This window comes from Aptenodytes patagonicus, chromosome W (assembly GCF_965638725.1).
Source record: "Aptenodytes patagonicus chromosome W, bAptPat1.pri.cur, whole genome shotgun sequence".
In the NCBI taxonomy this organism is placed as follows: domain Eukaryota; kingdom Metazoa; phylum Chordata; class Aves; order Sphenisciformes; family Spheniscidae; genus Aptenodytes; species Aptenodytes patagonicus.
Window position 1 is genome coordinate 48,383,200 of NC_134981.1, and position 16,582 is coordinate 48,399,781.

Below are 16,582 nucleotides of genomic sequence, written 5' to 3' on the forward strand. Positions count from 1 at the left end.
CCAGCATCGGAGCAGCCAGGTGACAATATGCTCACCTGGACGACGGCTGAAATCTTTTTGTATATCTCGCAGCTCACTCAGGGATAGAGATCGGGTGGTCACTGCCTCGTTTATGAGTTCTTCCTCTTCCTCCTCCCCGATCAGCGGCCGGCTCTCCTCCTCCCGTTCTCGTGATGGCCCTTCTCCAGGGTATTCGTACAGTTCTTCCTCCGGTTCCCTTTTAGAAGAAGCTTCTTCCTCCCTTACTAAACGAGTCGACTTCCGCTTCCAAAATTTCTTCTTGTGTACAGGGGCGACTGATACCGGCACAGGCTGGTTCTTTGGTTCAGCCACAGGGCGTGTTGCCGGGGTTGTAGTGGCCGCAGGGCCTGTCGCCGGGGTTGGAGTGGCCACAGTGCAAGTGCATGTCACCGGAGTCCGAGTAGCCGCAGGGTCTGTTGCCGGGGTCTGAGTGATTGCAGTGCAAGTGCATGTCACCGGAGTCTGAGTGGCCGCAGGGCCTGTTGCCGGGGTCTGAGTGGCCTCAGTGCATGTCGCCGGGATCGGAGTGGCCGCAGGGCATGTCGCCGGGATCGGAGTGGCCGCAGGGCATGTCGCCGGGATCGGAGTGGCCGCAGGGCATGTCGTTTTACTGTCAGAGCCAGAGACCTTCCCTTCCCTTTGAGGGCACTGAATGGTGTTGAACAGGGCTCGGTAGGCATGGGCCAGGCCCCAGCACGTTGCAATGATGTGCATCTCTCTGGAGTTGCCAGGGTGACAGCATACTTTTTCCAAATATTCTACTAACTTTTCAGGATTCCGCACTTGCTCAGGGGTGAAGTTCCAAAACACTGGGGGTGCCCATTGGCCTAGGTACTTGCCCATCTTGTCCCACACACCCTGCCACTCATAACTATCCAGCCTTGGGGCAGATCTCTGGATGATATTCTTAAATTGCTTACCAACTTTAGACAAAACCGAAACAATATTCCCAAGAAGTACCAAGAGTAGTATCTTAACTGCCCAAGGCTGTTCAAAATACTGAAAAGTTACTGTAATGAAGGAGGGAACATCATAGAAGAAGGTAGTGACCCTGCCATTCTGTATTTCCTCCGTAAAAAAACTCTCAGAAAAGTTACTGCAATTGCTAGTTGTCTCCATGAAATGGTCTCCGTGGTACAGTAACGGCTTCATTGCGAAGTTTACATACCACACTAACGTCAAGGTCAATGTTCTAAAAACAAACCTCACAAGCGAGACATCACTAATCACTGCAGACCACAGCAAACTGCAAAACCCAACACCAATCTTTAACATGTACAGCAGGAAAAAGGGCGCGATGCAGATTATACAAATCAATATCGAGAACAGAGAAACCAACATTGTGACCCACAACTACTAACAGATATAAGTTCTTTAATACACTCCGGTTAACCTGTTATTATCTCAAACCCTTCGAGCCCCACGTTGGGCGCCAAAAAGGACTGTCATGGTTTAACTTCAGTCAGCAACTAAGCACCACGCAGCCGCTCGCTCACTCCCCCCACCCGGTGGGATGGGGGAGAGAATTGGAAGAGCACAAGTGAGAAAAACTCGTGGGTTGAGATAAAAACAGTTTAATAATTGAAATAAAATGATAATAATAATAATAATATGATAATAATAATAATACTACACAAAGCAAGTGATGCACAGTACAATTGCTCACCACCCGCCGACCAATGCCCAGCCAGTCCCCGAGCAGCGGCCCCCCCAACCAGCTTTCCCCAGTTTATGTACTGAGCATGACGTCACATGGTATGGAATGTCCCTTTGGCCAGTTTGGCTGTGCCCCCTCCCAGCTTCTTGTGCACCTTCAGCCTTCTCAGTCGGTAGAACATGGGAAGCTGAAAAGTCCTTGGCTAGTGTAAGCATTACCTAGCAACAACTAAAACATCGGTGCGTTATCAACTTTGTTCTCATCCTAAATCCAAAACACTGTACCAGCTACTAGAAAAGAAATTAACTCTATCCCTGCCAAAACCAGGACAGTGCCTCGATGCTCCTCTCCCACGAGGCTTCCCGGATGCACAGCAGCTCACACATGCAGCCAAGGGAGGCACCGAGCTCCCAGCTCCATGTGCTGGAGGTGTACTCGGTCAGGGACAGCTGGGAGGGATCCTTCCTCGCCGCGGGGACCGGCTGTTCCTCACTGGAGGCAGCTGCCTCTGGAAGCCCCTTGGTTTCACTCCTCAGCCAGCTCCTGCAGGCAGGCCTGCCCAGGCAGCCCCCTCCCCAGCTAGAGCCCCTGGGCACACCAGGGCCAGCTCCATCCCCACCTGCAGCCTTTTTAAACCCTGGGCCCAGCCCCACCCTCACCTCACGGGTCCCACCTGGGCTGCCCCAGCCCACAGCTGGAGCCCATTGGGAACAGGGGGCCATCACCCCAGCCCCACAGCACATCACCCCTTCCCCTGCACCCGTCCACAGGCACGAGCTCTGCACCCAGGAGTTGCAAACACGTCCAAGGGCACAGGGGAGGCAGGAAAAGTTGATTCATTAATGCGCATAAGAAATCCTGGCAGTGAGTTGGCTACGAGGCTCAGTGCCCGAAGGCAGCAGGACAGAGGGAAAAGAGGGAAGAGAAAAGCAGGAGGAAGGACAGAAGGACATAGAGAAGAGGTGTGGGACAGGGAGCCACAAAACGGGACGCTGTGGACAAGAGAGGGACGGGGAGCAGGACAACGGTGTGGAGAGGAGAGCAGAGAGATTGCGGGGAAAACACAGTGAGGGGGAGAGGGAGGAATAAATAAGAGAGACGGGGAGCAGGAGGGAGAGGCAGAAGGGACCAGCAGGACAACAAGATAGAGACAAGACAAGGGACGGGGGAAAATTCTAGTGACAGGAGAAAAGAAACATAGGCAAGAAATAAAAAATAGAAACAGAGAGCCAGATAGAGGTAGACGTAGAAAGAAAATTTCAAAAAGTGACAGGGTACAAGAAACATAGGCAAGAACTAACAAATAGGGACAGGGAGATAGAAAGCGGGAGATATAGAAAGAAAGTCTAAAAAGTGACGGGGTACAGGACACAGAGGGAAGAATTAACAACTAGAGACAGGGAGAGGGATAGAGGGAGACGTAGAAAGAAAATTTTGAAAGTGACAGGATACAAGAATTAAAAGATAGGTACATGGAGCTGCATAGAGGGAGACGTAAGAAGAAAATTAGACAAGCGACGGGGTACAAGAAACACCAGCAAGAAATTAAAATTAGGTCAGGGAGACAGAGAGAGGGAAAGGTAGCAAGAAAATTTAAAAAGTGACTGGGTTCAAGAAACATATGCAAGAATTTAAAAAATAGGGATGGAGAGGTAGAAAGCAAGCTTCGAAAGCGATGGGGTACAAGAAACACAGGCAAGAATAAAAAAAAAAAGGGACAGGGAGCCTGATGGAAGGGAACTGTGGTGGGTTGACCTTGGCTGGCTGCCGGGTACCCGCCAAGCCGCTCTGTCACTCCCCCTCCTCAACATGACAGGGGGAGAAAATACAACAAAAAAGCTTGTGGGTCGAGATAAGGAGAAAGAGATCACTCACCAATTCCTGTCACAGGCAAAACAGACTCGACTGGGGGAAATTAATTTAATTTATTGTCAATCAAAATCAGAGTAGGATAATGAGAAATAAGAACAAATCTAAAAGACACCTTCCCCCTGCCCCTCTCTTTTTTCCTGGGCTCATCTTCACTCCTGACTTCTCCACCTCCTCCTCCCGAGCAGCGCAGGGGGACAGGGAGCAGGGGTTGCGGTCAGTTCATCACGTGTTGTCTCTGCCGGTCCTTCCTCCTCACCCTCTTCTGCTCCAGTGTGGGGTCCCTCCCATGGGGCCACAGGTCCTGCCAGAAAACCTGCTCCAGCATGGGCTCCTCTCCACGGGGCCACAGCTGCTGACAGGAGCCTGCTCTGGCACGGGCTCTCCACGGGGTCACGGCTTCCTTCAGGGCATATCCACCTGCTCCGGCGTGGGGTCCTCCACAGGCTGCAGGTGCATGTCTGCTCCACCGTGGACCTCCATGGGCTGCAGGGGGACAGCCTGCCTCACCAAGGTCTTCACCACGGGCTGCAGGGGAATCCCTGCTCCAGTGCCCGGAGCACCTCCTCCCCCTTCACTGACCTGGTGTCTGCAGGGTTGTTTCACACTCACATTTTCTCTGTCACAGCTTCTGCGCAGCATTTTTCAGCCCTTCTTAAATACGTCATCACAGAGGTGCTGCCAGCGTTGCTTGATGGGCTCAGCTCTGACCAGCAGCAGATCCATCTTGGAGCTGGAACCGGCTATGCCTGACATGGGGGTAACTCCTGGTGTCTTCTCACAGAACCCACCCCTGCAGCCCCTGCCCCCCCGCCCCAGCTAACAAAACCTTGCCATGTAAACCCAATACAACAGCGACCGGCTACAGGGCAGAGTGGGGGGGGGCTGAAAAATAGGGAAAGGGAGAGGCAGAGGGGAAAAAATAGTGATGGGCTACAGGCCAGAGAGGTGGAAGAGACAGGGAACCAGACTGAAAGAGATGGAGAAAACCAAAGAATAGGGATGGGCCACAGGGCAGAGAGGGAGGAATTAAAACAGGGGACAGAGAGAGACTGAGAAATCCCAAAAAAACTGAATGAGCTGAAGGGGAGAGACAGAGGAATTAAAGAATAGCGACAGGGAGAGAACGATAAAGACAAAAATGGGCTATGGGACAGAGAGGGAAGAGATTAAAACATAGGGACAGGGACCTGGAACGAGAGAATCTAAGAAAGAAGACACATATCGAGAAAACAGGGCAGAGAGAGAGGGTTTTAAAAATAGAGACTTGGAGCCAGATGGAGGGGCGGGGGGACTGTGAAGGGCTAAAGGGCAGACGGGGAGGAATTAAAAAAAATTGGGATAGGAAGACAGACAGATAGATGGAGAAAGACAACAATAGTGGAAGGTGGAATAGTGGAAGTCACCGAGGCGAAGGGCTCCGGAGCGGAGGATCGCGACGGGGGACCCTTCCTGAAGCGGCAAAAAACCGCGGCCAAACCCGCGAAAAGGAAAAGCGCAGGGAGCGAGAGGGAGCCCCAGCCCCGCCATTCCCCGAGCCGGAGGAGGGCGTTCCTGACGAGCGGCAGCTCTGACTCAGCGTGGGCGGGGACAAGAGGGGCGGCAGCAGTTTAAAAACCCACTGTACCCGCCATTTCAGCGAAGCCACCGAGGCGAAGGGCTCCGGAGTGGAGGATTGCGACGGGGGACCCTTCCTGAAGCGGCAAAAAACCGCGGCCAAACCCGCGAAAAGGAAAAGCGCAGGGAGCGAGAGGGAGCCCCAGCCCCGCCATTCCCCGAGCCGGAGGAGGGCGTTCCTGACGAGCGGCAGCTCTGACTCAGCGTGGGCGGAGACAAGAGGGGCGGCAGCCAAACCCCCTCACTTACAAGAGCAGCTCCAGGGAGCGCGAGCGACCCGGAGCGCGGCGAACAGGGCGGGCAAACAGGACGTGGCGTGTCAGAAGGGTGTGGCGCGGCAGTTTGCGTGGCAGTTTGTGCAGGCAGGGCGTGCAGGGAAGGTGAGCGGGCAGGGCACAGCCCCGCTCCCGGCTCCAGAGGCCAACTCAACTGGTAATCGTCGGCTTCCAAGAAGAGGACCGGCTATGGTTTCCACTCGGCCGAAAGCCGTCGCCAGAAGGAATGTGGTGACCCAGATGGAGCTCACACGCAAGCATACAGCTGTCCAGGTCTCTGGCTGCAGGGAGTGCCTGAGCCTGTCAGCTGTGCCGGAGGGCAGCAGAGACAACACCTGTGTGCGGTGTGACCAGGTGGATGATCTGCTCAGCCTGGTGGCAGACCTGAAGGAGGAGGTGGAAAGGTTGAGGAGTATCCGGGAGTGTGAGAGGGAGATAGATTGGTGGAGCCGCACCCTACCGTCCCTGAAGCAGAGGCAGCAGGAGGAGGCTCCGCGAGAAGCAGAGGATCCCCTGCCTTCTTGCCACCAGGTAGAAAGAGGGGACCTAAGCGACGGGGGGAGATGGAAACGGGTCCCTGCTCGGCGTGCCAGGCGAACCCCCGCCCGGCCTCCCTCACCTTCCCGGTTGCCTTTACACAACAGATATGGGGCCCTGGAACTTGAGGGCAAGGCAAGCGAGGATGTAGACGAAGGTCCATCCGGGGGGTCGCCTAGGGTGAGGCAGTCAGCCCCACGCATTACGACTGCCGCTGCTAAGAAAAAAAGGAGGGTAATTGTCATAGGCGATTCCCTTCTGAGGGGAACAGAGGGCCCGATATGCCAACCGGACCCGTCCCACAGGGAAGTCTGCTGCCTCCCTGGGGCCCGGGTCAGAGACATCACTAGGAAGCTCCCTGGTTTGGTACGGCCTTCTGATTACTACCCACTGCTGGTTATACAGGCTGGCAGTGATGAGGTTGCGGAGAGAAGTCCTGCAGCGATCAAAAGGGACTTCAGGGCACTGGGGCGACTGGTTCAAGGATCGGGAGCACAGGTAGTGTTTTCCTCTATCCCTACAGTGGCAGGGAAGGATACTGAAAGGAGCAGGAAAACACACCTGATCAACACGTGGCTCAGGGGCTGGTGCCGTCGGAGGAATTTTGGCTTTTTTGATCATGGGGAGGTTTACATGGCACCAGGCCTGCTGGTGACAGACGGAGTCCAGCTGTCTCACAAGGGAAAAAGGATCATGGCTCATGAATTGGCAGGGCTCATTGAGAGGGCTTTAAACTAGGTTCGAAGGGGGAAGGGGATAAAACCAGGCTCGCTAGAGGTGAGCCGAGGGGTGACGTGCCGATGCCGGGGGCGAAATCGATAGCCCAGCTCAAGTGCATATACACCAATGCACGCAGCATGGGCGGCAAGCAGGAGGAGCTGGAAGCCATTGTGCAGCGGGAGAGATATGACTTAGTCGCCCTCACAGAAACATGGTGGGGTGACTCTCACGACTGGAGTGCTGCAATGGATGGCTACAGACTCTTCAGAAGGGACAGGCAAGGAAGGAGAGGCGGTGGGGTGGCCCTGTATGTTAGGGAGTGTTTTGATTGTATAGAGCTCAACGATTGTGATGATGGTACGGTTGAGTGTCTATGGGTAAGGATGAGGGGGAAGGCCAACGAGGCAGATATCCTGCTGGGAGTCTGTAATAGACCACCCAACCAGGATGAAGGGGCGGATGAAGCATTCTACAAGCGGCTGGCAGAAGTTTCTCAATCGCTAGCCCTTGTTCTCGTGGGGGACTTCAACTTCCCGGACGTCTGCTGGAAATACAACACGGCAGAGAGGAAGCAGTCTAGGAGGTTCCTGGAGTGTGTGGAAGACAACTTCCTGACACAGCTGGTGAGGGAGCCTACCAGGGGAGGTGCCTCGCTCGACCTGCTGTTTACAAACAGAGAAGGACTGGTGGGAGATGTGGTGGTCGGAGGCCGTCTTGGGCTTAGCGACCATGAAATGATAGAATTCTCGCTTCTTGGTGAAGTAAGGAGGGGGGGCAGCAAAACCACAACCATGGACTTCCGGAGGGCGGACTTTGGCCTGTTCAGGACGCTGGTTGAGAGAGTCCCGTGGGAGACGGTCCTGAAGGGCAAAGGGGTCCAGGAAGGCTGGACGATCTTCAAGAAGGAAGTCTTAAAGGCGCAGGAGCAGGCTGTCCCTGTACGCCGTAAGAAGAATGGGCGGGGAAGACGACCGGCCTGGCTGAACGGGGAGCTCTTGCTGGGACTCAGGAAAAAAAGGAGAGTTTACCGCTTGTGGAAGAAGGGGCAGGCGACTCAAGAAGAGTACAGGGATCTCGCTAGGTCGTGCAGAGAAGAAATGAGAAAGGCAAAAGCCCAGCTAGAACGCAATCTGGCCGCTGTCGTTAAAGACAACAAAAAAAGCTTTTACAAATATATTAATGACAAGAAGAGAGCCAGGGAGAATCTCCATCCTTTATTGGATGCAAGGGGGAACATTGTCACTGAGGATGAGGAAAAGGCTGAGGTACTCAATGCCTTCTTTGCCTCAGTCTTTAACAGGCAGACCAGTTATCCTCAGGGTACTCGACCCCCCGAGCTGGAAGACGGGGACGGCGAGCAGGATGAACCCCCCGTAATCCAGGAGGAAGCAGTCAATGACCTGCTATGCCACCTGGACGCTCACAAGTCTATGGGGCCGGATGGGATCCACCTGAGAGTGCTGAGGGAGCTGGTGGAGGTGCTCGCCAAGCCGCTCTCCATCATTTATCAGCAGTCCTGGTTAACGGGGGAGGTCCCGGATGACTGGAGGCTTGCCAATGTGACGCCCATCCACAAGAAGGGCCGGAAGGAGGATCCGGGGAACTACAGGCCTGTCAGCCTGACCTCGGTGCCGGGGAAGATTATGGAGCGGCTCATCTTGAGGGCGCTCACAAGGCATGAGCGGGACAACCAGGGGATCCGGCCTAGCCAGCACGGGTTCATGAGAGGCAGGTCCTGCTTGACCAACCTGATCTCCTTCTATGACCAGGTGACCCGCCTAGTGGATGAGGGAAAGGCTGTGGATGTGGTCTACCTGGACTTCAGCAAGGCCTTTGACACTGTCTCCCACAGCATTCTCCTAGAGAAGCTGGCGGCTCACGGCTTAGACAGGTGGACTCTGCGCTGGGTCAAAAACTGGCTGGATGGCCGGGCCCAGAGAGTTGTGGTGAATGGAGTTCAATCCAGTTGGCGGCCGGTCATGAGCGGTGTTCCCCAGGGCTCAGTACTGGGGCCGGTCTTGTTTAATATCTTTATTGATGATCTGGATGAGGGGATTGAGTGCACCCTCAGTAAGTTTGCAGACGACACCAAGTTGGGCGGGAGTGTTGATCTGCTCGAGGGTAGGAAGGCTCTGCAGAGGGACCTGGACAGGCTGGATCGATGGGCCCAGGCCAACTGTATGAGGTTCAACAAGGACAAGTGCCGGGTCCTGCACTTCGGCCACAACAACCCCATGCAGCGCTACAGGCTTGGGGAAGAGTGGCTGGAAAGCTGCCCAGCAGAGAAGGACCTGGGGGTGTTGGTCGACAGCCGGCTGAACATGAGCCGGCAGTGTGCCCAGGCGGCCAAGAAGGCCAATGGCATCCTGGCCTGTATCAGAAATAGTGTGGCCAGTAGGAGTAGGGAAGTGATCGTGCCCCTGTACTCGGCACTGGTGAGGCCGCACCTCGAATACTGTGTTCAGTTTTGGGCCCCTCACTACAAGAAGGACGTTGAGGTGCTGGAGCGTGTCCAGAGAAGGGCAACGAGGCTGGTGAGGGGTCTGGAGAACAAGTCTTATGAGGAGCGGCTGAGGGAACTGGGACTGTTCAGCCTGGAGAAAAGGAGGCTGAGGGGAGACCTCATCGCTCTCTACAACTACCTGAAAGGAGGTTGTAGCGAGGTGGGTGTTGGTCTCGTCTCCCAAGTAACTAGCAATAGGACGAGAGGAAATGGCCTCAAGTTGCGGCAGGGGAGGTTTAGATTGGATGTAAGGAAAAATGTCTTTACTGAAAGAGTGGTGAAACATTGGAACAGGCTGCCCAGGGAAGTGGTGGAGTCCCCATCCCTGGAGGTTTTTAAAAGACGTGTAGATGAGGCGCTTAGGGACATGGTTTAGTGGGTGGTGGTGTTGGGTTGACGGTTGGACTCGATGATCTTAGAGGTCTTTTCCAACCTCAATGATTCTATGATTCTATGATGGGCTGCAGGACAGAGACCAAGGATGAAAAATAGAGGGACAGGGAACAGGACAGAAGTGCAGAGAGAAAAAGGAAACAGAGAGGTAGAACGACAGAGAAAGAGGGGGACTTGGAGAAGGAGGGAGGGAGAGGTGCAGGGAAACTAAAAATTGACAACAGTGAAAGAGAAGGGGGGGCAGGGAGGGACTGGGATGCAGAAGAGGGACGACACGGCCCCAGGGGTCCAGGACTCTCCACAGCTCCCGCTCTTGGAGCTGCGGGGAGAACTTGACAGTTCGGACATGTCTTTCTCTATCTCCCCCTCTCTTCCTCCTCTGTAGCTCCGGTCCCTTGACTGTCATCCACCGAAGAGAATAGGTTGGTGTCTTACAGCTCTTACAATAGGAGGCTTCCCAGGTACACAGCTTCACACGCGCACACACTACACGGCTGTACTGCGATTTTGGTTACGCACACAGACCCTGCCGTGCACGTTGGTGATCGCATCTGCTGAGGACTACGCCAAGAGGGATCCTTCCTCATCCGGAGAGACAGGCAGTCTCCTGCCTGCAGCGGGAGGCAGCGTCCGAGCGACGGAAGACTACACCTCCCGGCATGCTGCCGTGAACCAACATGGCTGACCGGAAGCCCCGTACCTCGGGACTACAGCTCCCGGCATGCTCCGGGGAGCCAACATGGCCGACGGGCAGTCCCGTGCCCCCGGACTACACCTCCCGGCATGCTCCGGGGAACCAACATGGCCGACCGGAAGCCCCGTGCCCCCGGACTACTCCTCCCGGCATGCTGCCGTGAACCAACATGGCCGACCGGAAGCCCCGTGCCCCGGGACTACATCTCCCGGCATGCTCCGGGGAGCCAACATGGCCGACCGGAAGCCCCGTGCCCCCGGTCTACTCCTCCCGGTATGCTCCGGGGAGCCAACATGGCCGACAGGCAGTCCCGTGCGCCCGGACTACAGCTCCCGGCATGCTCCGGGGAGCCAACATGGCCGACCAGAAGCCCCGTGCCCCCGGTCTACTCCTCCCGGCATGCTCCGGGGAGCCAACATGGCCGACGGGCAGTCCCGTGCGCCCGGACTACAGCTCCCGGCATGCCGCGGGAGGCGGCCCTCCCCGCACCCTGACCCTGCGGGGACGCCGTTCTCCCCCCGCCCGGCCCCCGGCACAGCCCCGCGCTCCCCGGCGCGGCTCCCGGCAGCTGCCGCCGCCCGGCCCCCGCACGGCGCGGCCCCCCCGCCGGCCTCGCCCCGCCGCCCCCCTCGCTCGGCGACCGCTCCGCCCCTCCCTCGGCTCACACTGGCCCCTCCGCGGCCACCCGGGGGGCGGCAGCCCCACCACCGGCCCTGCAGCTGCTCCGGCAGCGCAGCCCCTTCACTGGGAGGGGCCGTCGCCATCAGCCCCACCGCCCGCCCCCGGGGCTCCTCCAGCCCGAGCCACAGCCGGAGCCCAGCAGGAGTGGGGGGCCATCACCCGACCCCCGCCCTGCGTCACCCCCTCCCCTGGGCTCCATCACGGTCCCTCGCCCAGTGCAAAGGAAGCGCAAACGCTGCCGGGAGGGCAAAGGAGACGGCGAGTGTTTATTCAGCCACGCACGTAACAAGTCCCGGGAGCGAGTCGGCTCCGGGGCTCGGGGCCCCCGACGCTCCCCCCACCCCTGGGACGCCACGGCAGTCGTTCCTGGAGCCGCGCTCATCGGTCCGGCGCGGAACGGACGGTGGGTCGGTCGGCTCCTGGAGCGCTGGGCAGAGGCCGCCAAAAATGAGGAGCAGGGCGCAGGACACTGGAAGAGAAAAGCAGCAGCCGGCTGGACAGCGGGGGCGTAGCGAGAAAGTATGAGGCGGGGAACGGGAGAGCGAGAGAAAGATGGGGACGAGGAGCCTGACAGAGATGGAGAAAGAAGCAACAGGGAGAGAGGAAGGGAGGCAGCAGAAAGAGGGAGAAGGAGCAGGACAGAGACCGAGAAAGAAGGATGGGGAGCAGGATGGAGATGCAGAAAAAAACAGGGATGGGCAGCATGATAGAGAGGGAGGAAACAAGAACGGGGTGGGGAGCCAGGACAGCGAACGATGGAGGGAAGGGGCGAGGGGAGGGGAACAACACAAAACAAACCACATGGCTACACGGCAGAGAGGGAAGAATTAAGAAACAGGGACAGGGAGCCGGAAAAAAGAGAGCTGGAGAGCAAAAAGAATAGCAATGTGTACAGAAAGAAGAGGGGGGAATTCTAAACTAGGGTTATTGGGGAGCCAGAGACAGCGAGATGGAGAAAGGACAAAAGCAAAAGGCTACAGGGCACAGAGGGAGGAATTGACAAACAGGGACAGGGAGCTGGACAGAGAGACTGAGAAGGGGAAAAGTCCCGACAGGCCTCCAGAGGGGCAGGGAGCTGGACAGAGAGAGACAGAGAAAGAAAAAAAAACTGTGGGGGGCTACCGGGCAAAGGAGAGTTTAAAAATGGGGACAGCGAGACAGACGGAGAGGGAGGGCGAAAGGGAAGACGTGATGGGCAACACGGCAGAGAGGGGGGAATGAAGAAAGAGGGACAGGGAGCCAGACAAACCGAGACAGGGAAAGAAGACTATAGCAACGGGCCGGGGGGCAGAGAGGGAAGACTTGGGAAAACAGGGGCAGGGAACAAGACAGAGCGACACGGAGAAAGGACAAAATAGCGATGGGCGACAGGACAGAGGGAGGAATTCAAAACGAGGGGCAGGGAGCAGGATAAAGAGAGATGGAGAAAGAAAGAGACTTGCGACGTCCTACAGGGCCGAGAAGGAAGACCTTGAACAACAGGGACAAGGAGCTGGACGCAGAGAGCCAGAGACAGCAAAAATACCGACGGGCTACAGGACAGAGAGGGAGGAATGCAAAAATAGTGGCCAGGAGCCAGACAGAGGGAGACAGAGAAGGGAAAAATAGCCACGGGCTACAGGGCAGAGAGGGGGAGGACCTAAAAGATGGGGACAGGGAGCCGCTCAGAGCAAGATGGAGAAAGGAGGTACAGGGGAGGGAAAAAAAAAAAAAAAAAATCTGTCTATCTATATTTCGCAGCAGCGTAGGAAAAAGAGGGGGCCAGGGAGGGACGGGACACAGAAGAGGGGCGACAGGGCCCCGGGGGTCCGGGACTCACCGCAGCTCTCAGCGCTGCCGGGAGAATTTGCCAGGTCAGACGCCGCTTCCTCCTGCTCTCCTCCCCTCCTCTTCTGTAACTGCGGTCGCTTGGCTGTCCTTCACCGAAGAGAAGACGTGGGTGTCTCTCAGCTCTTACCAGATGAGGCTTCCTAGACACGCAGCCTTGCGCACTACGCGCAGGAGTAGGACCGAGGGAAAGAGAGAGAAAATGATGAGCAGGGAGCAGAACAGACGGATCGAGAGAGAAACTGAATGAGGGGAATAAAGACAGAGAGAATAAGAGAAAAAGGGACAGGGAGCGGGGCAGAGATGGAGAAAGAAACATTCGAGACAGGGAAAGAGGGACAGGTAAGACAACAGCTAATTGGAGAAAGAAAGGAAAGGGAACAGAACAGAGGGTCACAGAGAAAGAGAGAGGGGTGGCAGAAAGAGAAAAAGAAGATAAGGGAAAAGGACTGAGGAGCAGAGAGAAAAAGGTACAGGGAAAAGGACAGAGATGGGAAAAACAAAGACAGACCAGAGGCAGAACAGAGGGAAAGACTGACGAGGACAGGGAGCAGGACAAAGGGATGGAGGAGGAAAGAATAGCGATGGGCAGCGAATAGGACGGAGGAAGAGAGAGAAGAGCAAGAAGAGCAAGAGACGGAGAACGACAGAAGGATGTCGAGAGAAAGACCAGGACACATAAAAGGGGGGGGGGGATGGGACGGGACACATCAGAAGGGCAGAAAGAAAAAGAGAGGGGTGGGGAGCAAGACAGTGTGAGAGAGAGGGAGGGAGGGAGTGGGATGCAAGGATACAGAAAAACAGAGGTACAGGGAAGAGGAAAGAATGACAGAGAGAAAGGGGAGGATGGGGAGCAGGAGAGAGAGAGAACGAAAAATGCGATGGGCGGAAGAACAGAAATACAGATAATTTTAAAAAAACTTCTGGGGAGCAGGACAGAGGGATCGAGCAAGAGGAAAAAACTCAACAGGGAGAAGGGCGGGTAACACACAGCAGGACACTGGGGGAGTGAGATGGAGGGGACACAGAGCAGGACAGAAGGATGAAGAGAGGAGAAAAAATAGGGACAGGACAAAAAGCAGAGGAACCAAGAGAGGAAAAAGAACCAGAAAGGGAACTGGACAGAGATGAGCAGCGGGACAGAGATGGAGAAAGAAAAAACAGGGACAAGGACAGGGACAGAGGGATAGAGAGGGGAAGAGAGAGACGAGGACCAGGACAGTGGGATATAAAGAGGGAGGGACAGGGAGTGGGACACGGGATTGCAGAGAGAGGGACAGGGAAGTGGAAAGAATGACAGAGGGAAAGAGAGGAGTGGGGAGCAGGTGAGAGAGCTGGAGAAAGAAAAAGTCCTGCTGGGGAGCAGGACAGGAGGACAGAGCCAAAAGAGACGATGCAGACAGCAAAGATAATGCTAGGCAAGGGGACAGAGGGACTGATGGAGAAGTAAGGGACAGGGAGCAGGAGAGAGGAACGGGTGGAAAAAATACCGGTGAGCAACAGGACAAAGGGATGCAGAGGAAAAGAAGGAGGGAAACGGAAGGGGGGGGAGAGAAAGATGGGGATAGAGCGCGGGACACGGAGAGGCCAAAAGCGGGACAAGGAACAGGAGAGAGGGACCGGGGATGGGGGGAGGGAGGGACAGATGCAGATTAAAACAGAGAGATGGAGAAGGGGGGGGGGGAATGGTGACGGGCTGCTGGACAGAGACGGAGGAAGAAAAAGCAGGGCCAACTGCTTTCTCTCGGACAACTCTCCCTCGGGTTCCTAATTCTCATTTAATTTACCATTTACAAGCTTTTTTGTAATTTATTGTGTAGTCCCAAGTGAGAGCTGTCAATGCCTGTAACAACTTCTGTTTTAATTTTTCCCCCTCAACAGCTACGTTTACCTACGGGCGTTAAAGACGCCCACCGAGCTTTGCACTTTCATTTGCTATTGGCCCGTTACCAACTCCAAGTAAGTTTTCCAATACCATTATTTACATTTCAATCCCACAATGTACTTGTACTGCAACGATAAAAAAGTACTTACTGCCTAGTTGATCAAATAATTGCTACTGTTACATTTATTCAATTTTTACTCATTATTTTTATACCTACATTTAAAGCCTAAAAATTCAGCATTACCTTAATAGGAATTGCAACTATTTAGTGCCTCCGATTCTCTACCTACTAGCTACAGTCTTTTCCACATTTCTCACTCCCATTAGGTACTTGGTCTATCACTTTACATGTGTAAGTTTTCCTCTTCGGGGCAACATCATCTACAAAATTCGTATTCCTGGGCAGAAAGAGAGCAAGCTCCGCTCATCTTGATGGGCCCTTGACTTCCACACCTGTGCACGGAAAATAAAAATGGAAAAATATCATTACATCAGAAAATACAGCACCCATCAAAAGAATTTGCAATCCTACCAATCCAAAATACAGATAAGGCCCACCCGCTCCGCAACCCAGTCCACCTCCCCGCACCCTTCAGCTGCAAGATCCGCAACTGTCTTCCCGTGACCATCCACTAAACGCACCTCCCTGCAATGACAGGCAAGTGCCATGTGCCAGGGGAGCGCTCCCCAGGAACGCCGCTTCCAGGGGCCTGAAAAATCACCCCACCTGCGAGAAACCCCGGTCCGAGCCCGACCCCCGTCCAAACGCCAGTGATGAACGTCACCTCGCAGAGCAGCCGGGAGCGGGGAAGGGAAAAAAAATAACCAAAACCCTAGGGGAATCCCCCTAGCTGTTTTAGGTTTGGGTTTTTTTTAATTATAATTTTAAAAAAAATTTACTATCTCAACATTATCAGCAGCCTGAGCTGCAGTACCGGCTCCTGGTCGCTGGGGAGAAGGAGCGAGCGCGATGCGGCAACCCCACTGCGCATGTGCGCCGCCCCACCTGCAGTACCACGTCCCGGCCACCGGGGGACAAAATAGAGACAGAAAACTAAATAAAAAGATGGAAAAAAACATTTAAAAGCCATGGGATTAAGAGAGAAAAAATTAATAAATAGGAACAGCAAACTAACTAAACGGAGACGTAGCAAGTACATTTTAAAAGCGACGGGGTACATGAGAGACAGGAATGGAATAAAATATAGGGATAGGGAGCTTGATAAAAATAGACATGGAAACAAAATTTGAAAATCCAAGGGATTAAGAGAGGAAAGAATTAAAAAATAGGGACGGCGAGCGAAATAAACAAAGACATAGATAATTTAAAAAGTGAGGGCACTAAGGCAATGCAAGGTATAATAAAAAATAAAGGCAGTGACCTGGATAAAAGCAGACATAGAAAGAAAATTAAAAAGCGACATGTTAAATGACAGACGGGAAAGTATGAAAAAAATAAGGATAGTCCTGTTGATAAAACTGGTCATGGAAAGAAAATTTTAAAAGCAATGAGGTACGGGACAGACACGAAAACATTTAAAATAGGGACACCAAAATAGACAGAGAGAAACAAAACTTTAAAAGCCAATGGCTTAAGAGGTGAAAAGCTTAAAAAATAGGGACAGCAAACTAGAACGGAGATGTGGAAAGAAAAGTTTAGAAAGGGCGGCAACACCTTGCCGTCCTGGCACCTTTGGTGTGGGAGCAGTCGCTGGACGTTTGCAATTTTGGAGCTGGGCTCTGGCGGCGCTGAGAGCGAGCAAGGCAGGGGCAGTAGGGAGCACGGCGTGACGCCCCCACCGCGCGTGCGCGCCGCCCCACCTGCAGTACCACGTAAGTGCCACAGTACCACCAAAGGTGCCAGGACTGCCACATGTTGCTGGCCCTCGCCTTCTCTTGGCAG